Source organism: Misgurnus anguillicaudatus, chromosome 17 (assembly GCF_027580225.2).
Source record: "Misgurnus anguillicaudatus chromosome 17, ASM2758022v2, whole genome shotgun sequence".
NCBI classification, from domain to species: domain Eukaryota; kingdom Metazoa; phylum Chordata; class Actinopteri; order Cypriniformes; family Cobitidae; genus Misgurnus; species Misgurnus anguillicaudatus.
In genome coordinates, this window is record NC_073353.2 from 18,237,843 (window position 1) to 18,247,389 (window position 9,547).

At 40.9% G+C, this 9,547-nt stretch overlaps 1 long non-coding RNA gene across 1 annotated transcript; it reads left to right on the forward strand.

Moving 5' to 3' along the window:
- Positions 1 to 481: 481 nt before the first annotated feature.
- Positions 482 to 1,216, forward strand: LOC141350198 (uncharacterized). Its single transcript, XR_012358184.1, has 2 exons — positions 482 to 550; positions 625 to 1,216. It is a non-coding gene; the product is annotated as an uncharacterized lncRNA (long non-coding RNA).
- Positions 1,217 to 9,547: the final 8,331 nt, after the last annotated feature.

Consider the following 9,547-nt stretch of genomic DNA (forward strand, 5'->3'; position numbering starts at 1 on the left):
TGCAGTTATAATAGCAAAATATGTGGGAGAGCATTGCTAGAATATAAATATATTGAATTGCAATATGTGGCGTTTAAGTATTAACACTAAATCAAAACTAAACAACAGATTGGTAAATGAAAAGGTTTAATAACAGCACTGACTTAAAGTTACAATTGAAATGGTTACACTATAAATGCATAAAATGGTACTTAATACAATAATTTAACTGTTTCCAATGTATGTGAGATATTACCTGATAAGATAGAGAAAGAAAGAAAGAAAGAAAGAAAGAAAGAAAGTTTAGAAGAAAGAGAATCACCATTAAGAACTGGAATCTAGGCCTAAAGGCCTAAACCCAAGAACTCAGGTAAAGAAGAAAAGCAGAGAGCAGAAAGCAAAAGGCCAATGCCAAAAGGCAAAAAGCCCAGAGCTCATGAAAATCAAGACCTTTATTCTCTATCCCTTGACCATGTGACTTAATGTAGCAGAGCCAGGAGAGGGCGTTCGTTTGAACTGAACGAGCCACTGCGAGGACGTTCTTGTTAGGGGTCATTCCCGCAAGCTTTCGGTACGTATTGTTTTAGTTGCGTCATGCGTCAGTTTCTTATTTATTTTATTAATACGCTGCTATGTGCTCGACAGGTTGATCTGGCCTTTCTGATTACCGTCCAGGAACAGAGAGGGTATTTGGCCCGAGTGTGTGATGGCGCTGCTGTTTTGCCTGTGGGGAAATTTTATGAGTGTTTTGCTCACCACCACTTGCCAGTTCGGTCGTCGACGGCAAGCTGTTTACCGTATTGCCAAGGGCGATTTAATTGCCGCTTTGCCTACGGCAGGTTAGCTTCTACAACTCTTGTCAGTGTGAGCTTTTATTAATGAAGACTTTACGTGCTGCTCGTTTACGGACAAATTTACCGTTACCCGCCTCAGGGGAAAGCCCTTTGGGCCACCGTGACTTCAGCTCGAGGTATCGGGTTTCATTTTACTAATGTTGTCGACGTGAATTGTCCCTGATTTTGTGTATTACATTGAGTCCCGTGATGCTGTGTTTTATGTGTGTTATGTATTTTCGTTTCTGATTTATTTCTTTGTTTTTGGTTTGTTTTCGTTATTTTTATTTATTCTCTTACCACCGGTGATTGTTACTGTTATGACCAGTATTAGTTCATTCTAACTACTGCTTGAACCGCACCTTTTTGTATAGCCATCATTCTGAGTTTACCTACGATCTGAACCGTACCTCTCGTATAGCCCTTGTCTATTGTGAACCACCATTGTATATCCGTATATGATGGTGGGTTGACCAACTATGTAAACACACTTCTGCTTAGTTATTTTTGCTACAAACTAACATTGCTACGAGTGTACGGAGGCAGAGTGTTGGCCCCGTAAGACCCTTATTAATGGGGTATTGTGTCCATGAGCAGTAGTGAGTGTATTGTCTCTTTACGAGAACACAAATACCTGTACTTCCGCTTTAAGCATTGGGTTCATCCCCGTGGTAACGGGACTTCTTTTGAGTTCTTTTGATTCAAGGGTTTTGTTATTTTTTCATTTGAGGTTTGTCATTTAAGAGTGTACTTTTCTTTAAAGGTTGAGTGTCTTCAGTGTTATTGTTATTTTGTTTCGGGTTATTTTGTGTGGGGTGGGTCATCCATTTTGGAGGGAGGTAACAACTTATTATTTTCTTTGTGTGGGTTTCTGACACTGTGTGCTTTGCTTACTTGATGATTTTCACCTGTGTGCCGTGTGCATGACCTTGGGTTTACAAATTGTATGTGTGCAGCGAGGGGTTATCTCCCGTTCCATTTGAATATTGATCCATTTCCAGTGAGTGTTAATGTGGCCACTTTAATAGCGACCTTTTACTCTGTGTTGTGCCAAAGATTTTAATTATAAATAAAAGTATATATTTTGCTATTATTCTGGTGCCTTCGTTCCTTGCTCCCCTCTCGGTAACGAACCTGTGTCCTTTGGATTGTTCCCCTGACAGTCAGGGGTGGCGTAGTCACAATTTGGCCCTTCGGGGTCTGGCTATTTACATCGTTAACCTTTTGATAGACGTATTCGCTGCCCACTCGACCGCTCTATTACCCTTTTGGGTTTAGGCCGGCCGCAGTGGAGTGTTTACATTGTGTTTGGCAGCGCACCGCTCCGCTACATAAACATAACATCATACATTCAACCTGACCAATCAGAAGACCACACCTTTAATCCCCACTGTATTGAATAAACAGCTGTGACAATAGTCTTTGATCACTATCAGTAAGCACAGGAATGCAGATGGTAGAGTATGGAAATGGGGGTTGTGACGAAGTAATAAATTCCTATATTTTTACTCCTACAAATCCGTCCTTTGGCAGCGTGGGCCACACGTAAGAAGACCCATGGTGACACAGTTCATAAGATTATGCTTTCAGTTGTGTGCAGTGGTCATCTTCAGACTTATTGTCCAAACTGGTTGCTGATGAGATTTGAAGACGTCCTTCTCCTTGCAGCCCTGCATGAAAGGCTTCATCGAATGGAATTGCACCTTTCATAGTCATGCAGATTTCCATCGATACTTCACACTTTCACAAGAACAGGCCCTGAAGGGAGTTTCACGTTTGTCCTTCTCTTTGAGGCAACACCCAAGATGTGAAACAGCAGGAATCCTGTGATTCAAGCAAATGGCACAACAAACAGCAAAGCATATGGCATTTGTCACTGAAGTTTTAAATGGTCAGATTGGTCTTCAGCCTTAAATCCCTGTCAAATACATTAAAACATGGTCAAGGTGAGAATAAAAAAATAAAAAATAAAAGCTCTCACAGTGGTTTTGGAAGTATGTAAATGAAATGCTTCTTTTAAAACTTAGCAAATGTTAGTTTTAACAACCCAGTTTGTCAGTAGGAGCAACAACAACAATATAGTGTAACCAAATGTATGGTATTTAAAAATCTTAATTTTCCAATATAACCATTATAAATTAAATGAACAAAATGAAAACAAAGAACATGATAGTTTTAAATGTCTTGCATAAAGAGCAAATGAAGTGTAAAACATAATAGCAAAATTAATGAAATTATTACACATAGAAAATAACTATTTATCAAGATTTTAGTATTTGAGACATAAAACTAATCAAACTTTTTGAAAAGAAACCAAAACAGATGCTTAAAATCAGACCGTTTGAAATAATGACTAAAGTGAGGCAAATTGTGTTTGCTATGTGATTGAATTTAACTGAGGCTATGTGTGAATACCATGCTGCAACAAAGGTGAGGAAGTTAAGATTGTGATGCAAATTTGGTCCTGTTGTTAAACAGGGAGCCATTTTGATATTATAATTATGAGATTGTAATCTGGCTCTGTAAATCTTCTCACACCCATGTTTTTAGTTAAGCATGGTAAAAGTGCTACTGGATCCTGTTGTGAGGTAAAACATTTTCATTAATGCAATTATATAACACAATGTAGCCACATGGCATTTTTGTGCTCCTCTTTAGGGTCTTACTGCAGCTATACAAGGAATAGCAGAGTTTACCACTTAGGAGACAAATCTTTCAACATAGAAACACATACAACTTGAAACTGGTAGAGAATTTCAAGAGCAAAAGTTATTCCCTTAACACAAGACAACTGGTCTAGAATACATGTAGCTTCAACAACCTCTCACTTAAATGTTTTGTCTAACACTTACAGTGGAAACAGTCAAGTGTTACAAGAAATTAACTTCATTAGCCTATGTGTACATGTAGTACAACAAACAACTAGAATTTGTGTTCTATAGAAACAACAATAGATTACGAACAATTACAAATCAGGAAATGCAAACAGGATCATCTATGAGAATGTTAAACAGATGCTAACTGGCTGCTAAGCCACTAGCAAGCGAGGTTAACAGCTGGAGTCCTTGCATGAACAATGCAGTCAACTCAGTAAGAGTTTTACCTGCAAAACCAGATTGCTTACATCTGTCATTAGAAAGTGATTTCCTACATTTCAAATAATAAGGTGGAGGTCTACCCCTGCCCAGTGACCAGCATTTCTCCTCTGTATGGCCTATTTTATGACAGGAACTACAAAGCCTGTTCATTTTGCCACCGGGTCTGTAGCTTGGTTCTACTGGAGCTTCAGGAGGTCTGTGACTCTCTAATGCTTCTTTCACATCATGCGGTTCTGTTCCAGCATGTTGATGCATCACCCCAATCAGATAGGAACACTTTTCTGGGTTCTGGAATAAACATTCTCTTTAGTACAAGTAGCGTCTTTTTTAGTCCCATCGCTGTTAAGCGTTTGGGGAGACCTAGTGTCTCGCACAATTAGTTTAGCCCTTACATCTGCAATAATGTCTTTATACTTCTCACACTGTTTAGCCAGGGCTAACTGCTCAGATGATTGTTGATCTATCTGAGTTTGAAGATTTTGGATCTTTGCCTCTGACTTTTGTAATTCAGAATTTTTGATATTCAATTCAATACACTTAGAATTCAGGATAGACTTAAAGGTATAGCGGAAGATTTTCCCGAATTATTTAAAAGAACCGCCCCTCGATATACACGCATCACTCTCCCTCCCTCCTCCCGAGAGGGAACGCCTGTTAAACGCGTGCACGAGACAGAGACAGAGAGACAGAGAGAGAGAGAGAGAGAGAGAGAGAGAGAGAGAGAGAGAGAGAGAGAGAGAGCGAGAGAGCGAGAGAGAGAGCATGCAGGAGCTCAGTTCTTCTCTTCGCTCTGTTTACAAGTTTCTGTCGGCATGTTTACCGTGTCTGTGCGGTTCGTGACTTGTGCCAGGGCTAGCATCGCTAATCATAGCTTACATCAACTTTTAGCAGTGATTTTAAATGGATTCTCCAAGCATGACAAAATGTACCTTTCCAGTAGAAACTTCGCGTGGGAAGCCCAACCTGTCCTATTAGCTCACGCCAGCGTGTGAAATAGTCTCCCATAAATATTCTGGTCTTGTTTCTTTCTTTATAGTCCTTTCTCTTCTTGTCATACAATTCGTTGACACTTTTTCTCTTGCGACCCTCAGACATTTAGAAAAAAAACACAGCGAGAACGTGAGCTTCAATGAATGGTTGAAACCGTAGCACAACACACATACATGTGAAAGTGCACATGTGCAGCAAGCGAACCTAGAGGCGAGCACCTAGGACGGTTATACGTCAACATATAATCAGAATGATTGACATCTGGGATGACCAATAGTCTTGATGATCCACCCGGAAAACGGAAATCTTCCGCTATACCTTTAACCTGTCCAGCCATTTTATGTAGCTCCAAGCACTTCGTGTAATTCAAAGCCTCAATGATTTCAGCATGTTTGGATTTTCTTTGTTCACTACCAACCATGTGCCACCATGTGAGAATATCATCAGTGGTAGCGTAGTAATCAAGACCCTTTCTATATAATTTAGAAAGTGTAGGTTCAACTTTCTCGCTCCATAAATCAAACAATATATCATTACTGGAGTTATTCCCTTCCATCCCCGAGGAGATAATCTGAAATAATCGCTAACTGTACAACAATGTTAGGACTATTTAAGGTCCTTCTAATTTCTGTTTCATACAATTCATGCAAATGGAGATTTAACTAACCATGCCATGAAACAATGAAAACAGACTTACCCACTGTGTGGTCAGAAGGCCTTTAACACATTCACAGGATTAACCGTGATAAAGTCCTTATTCAGTTGATCAATCAAAGTAAAACTCAGAAAACTCACCGCAAGGGATCCCCGTACGGGCCACCAAACTGTAAGGGATCTCAGGTTTCGGAAGGAAAACAAAACTGCAATCGTTCCCCGGTTTCAGACACAATATGTCTGAGAGCGTTGCTAGAGTACGAATATATTGTATTGCAATATGGAGCGTTTAAGTATTAACACTAAATCAAAACTAAACAACAGACTTGTAAATGAAAAGGTTTAATTACAGTACTGACTTAAAGTTACAGTTGAAATGGTTACACTATAAATGCATGAAATGGTAAATAATACAAACAATTGACTGTTTCCAATGTATGTGAGATATTACCTGATAAGATAGAGAACAGAGAAAAGAAAGTTTAGAAGAAAGAGATTCACACTTGAGAACTGAAATCTAGGCCTAATGGCCCGAACCCCAGAACTTAGGTGAAGAAAGAAAGGAAAGGGAAAAGTCAAATGCAAAGGCAAAAGCCAACATGCAAAAGCCCAGAGCTCATAAAAACATTGACCTTCATCCTCTATCTCTTGACCATGTGACTAACCCTAACTTGATACATTCAAATTGACCAATCAGAAGATCACCTTTAACCCCCACTTTACTTGACCAAACCCAACATAATACATTCAAACTGACCAATCAGAAGACCATCTTTAACCCCCACTGTATTGGATAAACAGCTGTGACAATAGTCTTTGGGGGTTGTGACCAAGTAATACATTCCTATATTTTTAAACTTACAGCGTCGACCTCCACCACGAACTGACATGAAAGATAAGGGGCGATTAGGATGGGGGCTGAAACAAAGCAGCCTGTCAGTTTGGTAAACACAGCCTCAGCTGTGTCTGACAACCTGAACGCAGTCTTGGGAGAGGTCAAGGCGGTCAGAGGCGCGGCTAGTTGGCTGAAATTACGAATTAAAGGTCGGTAAAATTGGCAAATCCCAGAAACCTCTGTAGGGACTTACGAGAATCTGGACTTGGCCGATCTACCACAGCCTTAACCCTTTCAGGATCCATACGCACCCCCTCAGTCGAAATGATGTACCCCAAAAAGGGATCGACTGTGTGTGAAAACCGCATTGCTCCACCTTGACAAAAAGCCCATTCTCTAGCAACCTCTGATGCACTCGTCTGACATGCTGCACATGTTCCTGGAGAGATGAAGAAAAAATCATCCAGGTAGACATATATGAACTGGTCAACCATATCTCGCAGCACATCATTGACGAGTGCTTGGAAAACTGCCGGCGAGTTAGATAATCCGGAAGGCATGACGCAGTACTCAAAATGGCCTCTAGGGGTGTTAAAAGCAGTTTTCCATGCACCCCCTCCCTGATGTAGACCAAATGATAAGCACAGTGATGGTACTAACGGCGTTATAAATAAACGGCGTTACTAACAGCGTTATTTTTTTCAGTAACGAGTAATCAAATAAATTACTGTTTCCCCCGTTATAACGCCGTTACCGTTATTGACAATAAATGCTGCGCGTTACTATAAATAATCTCACTAATGCGATTTTCACCAGAGTAGGTTCTCTCATGCAGACAGGCAATGTTTGTCTCTAGTGTGTAGGTGTGTTGGGGGCTGAGAGACACATAACTGATGCCGATTGGTGTGTGTGTGTTAGAGGGGGTGGGACAACCACATAAGCGGTGATGATTGGCTTAATTTCCATCGCTAGCCAACCAGAGGCAGGCAGAGATCATACACAAACACCTGCGCAGTCCGAGAAGTTCACTGCAGTGTTGCCAACTTGGTGACTTTGTTACTAGGTTTAGCAACTTTATAAACCCCTTTAGCGACTTTATTTACTAAAAGCGACTAGGACAAATTGAGTGATCTTTTCTGGCGTGGTCGGAGCAACCTGATCTCACGAATTTCCGTGGCATAGTCACAGAATTTTTTGCTAATTTTTCCGTGACATTCTCACGGATCTCCGCATATTTCCGTGGCCCTGCCACGGACTTTCTTTTCCGTGGCATTCTCACGGATTGGTTACTCAACTGTTTTGTCCTATTTTCTTACCATTGTCGCTTCGGTTTAGGGTTAGATTTACATAAAATGACATCCCTACCCAAACCCAACTCTAACCCCAATGCCAGGTGACAATTGATTAAAGTTTAGAAAATATAAAAGTATACATCAGAAAAAATTGTATAAACCAATACTTACAGTGACAAAGTAACGCAAGCACCAAATCTAACCCTAAACCGAAGCGACAATGGTTTGAAAATAGGAAAAAGCAGTTGAGTAACCAATCCGTGAGAATGCCATGGAAAAGAAAGTCCATGGCAGGGCCACGGAAATATGCGGAGATCCGTGAGAATGTCACGGAAAAATGAGCAAAAAATTCCGTGACTATCCCACGGAACTTTGTGAGATCATGTTGGTCGGAGACTGACGCGAGAGCATGTATCGCTCTCTCTTCTCAACGAGCAGCGGCTGATGCTGCTAGACACTCACCGGCAGCCTGGTCCTCGTGCTGCGCTGCAGTCTGTCCGAGTTCCTCACACCCGCCAGCACGATGACAAGTACAACAAACTCAAAGGTAGCAGTTGCCAACACAAAGTATAATAAGCACTACTTTTCCATCGTTGAGGTGAAACGCAAGAATGGTTATGTAATGTGCAACTTATGCAGAGTAAGAAAGAGCCTCTTCACGTCTGTAATTCTGATCTAATAAAGCACCCCACATCACATTCTGCCACCCCTTGCGAAAATTAACCAGGGGTTTTTGTGGTAAAAGTGCAGTAACCTTTTTTTTTGGCGTATTGATTGCTATCAGTAAAACCATGGTTTTACTACAGTAACCATGGTGAATTATGGTTTGTTGTCAAAACCATGGTTATTTTGGAGTAACCATGGTTTTACTGCAGTAACCATGTTTTTTGGTTTTAACTGTAGCAAAACAATGGTTAATTTTCGTAAGGGACAAAATTAGTGGTTTCTCTTTAGTGTCTAATTCATTCATTTAACAAATGTTATATTGGGGGCATCCAAGTTATTTGAAATATTTGAACTTTTTTAAAGTAACGCAATAGTTACTTTGCCTGGTAATTAGTTACTTTTATAATAATGTAACGCAGTTACTAACTCAGTTACTATTTTTGAGAAGTAACTAGTAACTATAACTAATTACTTTTTTAAAGTAACGTTGCCAACACTGGATAAGCATTACGTAAATCCAATTTGGTGAAGACGGACGGTCCCTGCAACCTGTCGAAGGCTGAAGGCATCAACGGCAAAGGATAAGTATTCTTTACCGTGATGCTGTTCAGTCCCCGGTAGTCAATACAAGGTCCCAGCGATCCGTCCTTCTTCCCTACAAAAAAGAACCCTGCCCCCGCTGGAGAAGAGGAAGGACGGATGAACCCCGTTGCTAGAGAATCAGAAATATATTTCTCCATAGCCTCCCTTTCTGGAGCAGAAAGCGAATATAACTTGCCTTTAGGTGGAGTCTTACCTGACATTAACTCTATTGCACAGTCATAGGGACGATCGGAGGGAGAGGAGCAGCACGAGACTTACTGAACGCTTCCTTCAGGTCGTGATACACCCCAGGCACGTTAGACAAATCCACTGCCCCCTCCTGAAACACAGACTGAGACACAGAAGAACAGGCAGACACAAGACAAGACTTATAACATTCATCACTCCATGACAGAACAGTCTTATGGCGCCAGTCCACTTCAGGGTTGTTATGGGTAAACCAAGGGTGTCCGAGAACTATGGGTGTGAGGGGTGAGTCCATGATGTAGAATGAGATGTTCTCGGAGTGGTTGCCAGATGTGACGAGTGTGATCTTTTCAGTGTTGAGTGAGATGTTGGGTAGTTCCTGGCCATTAAGTGCATGCACTGCGATCTTAT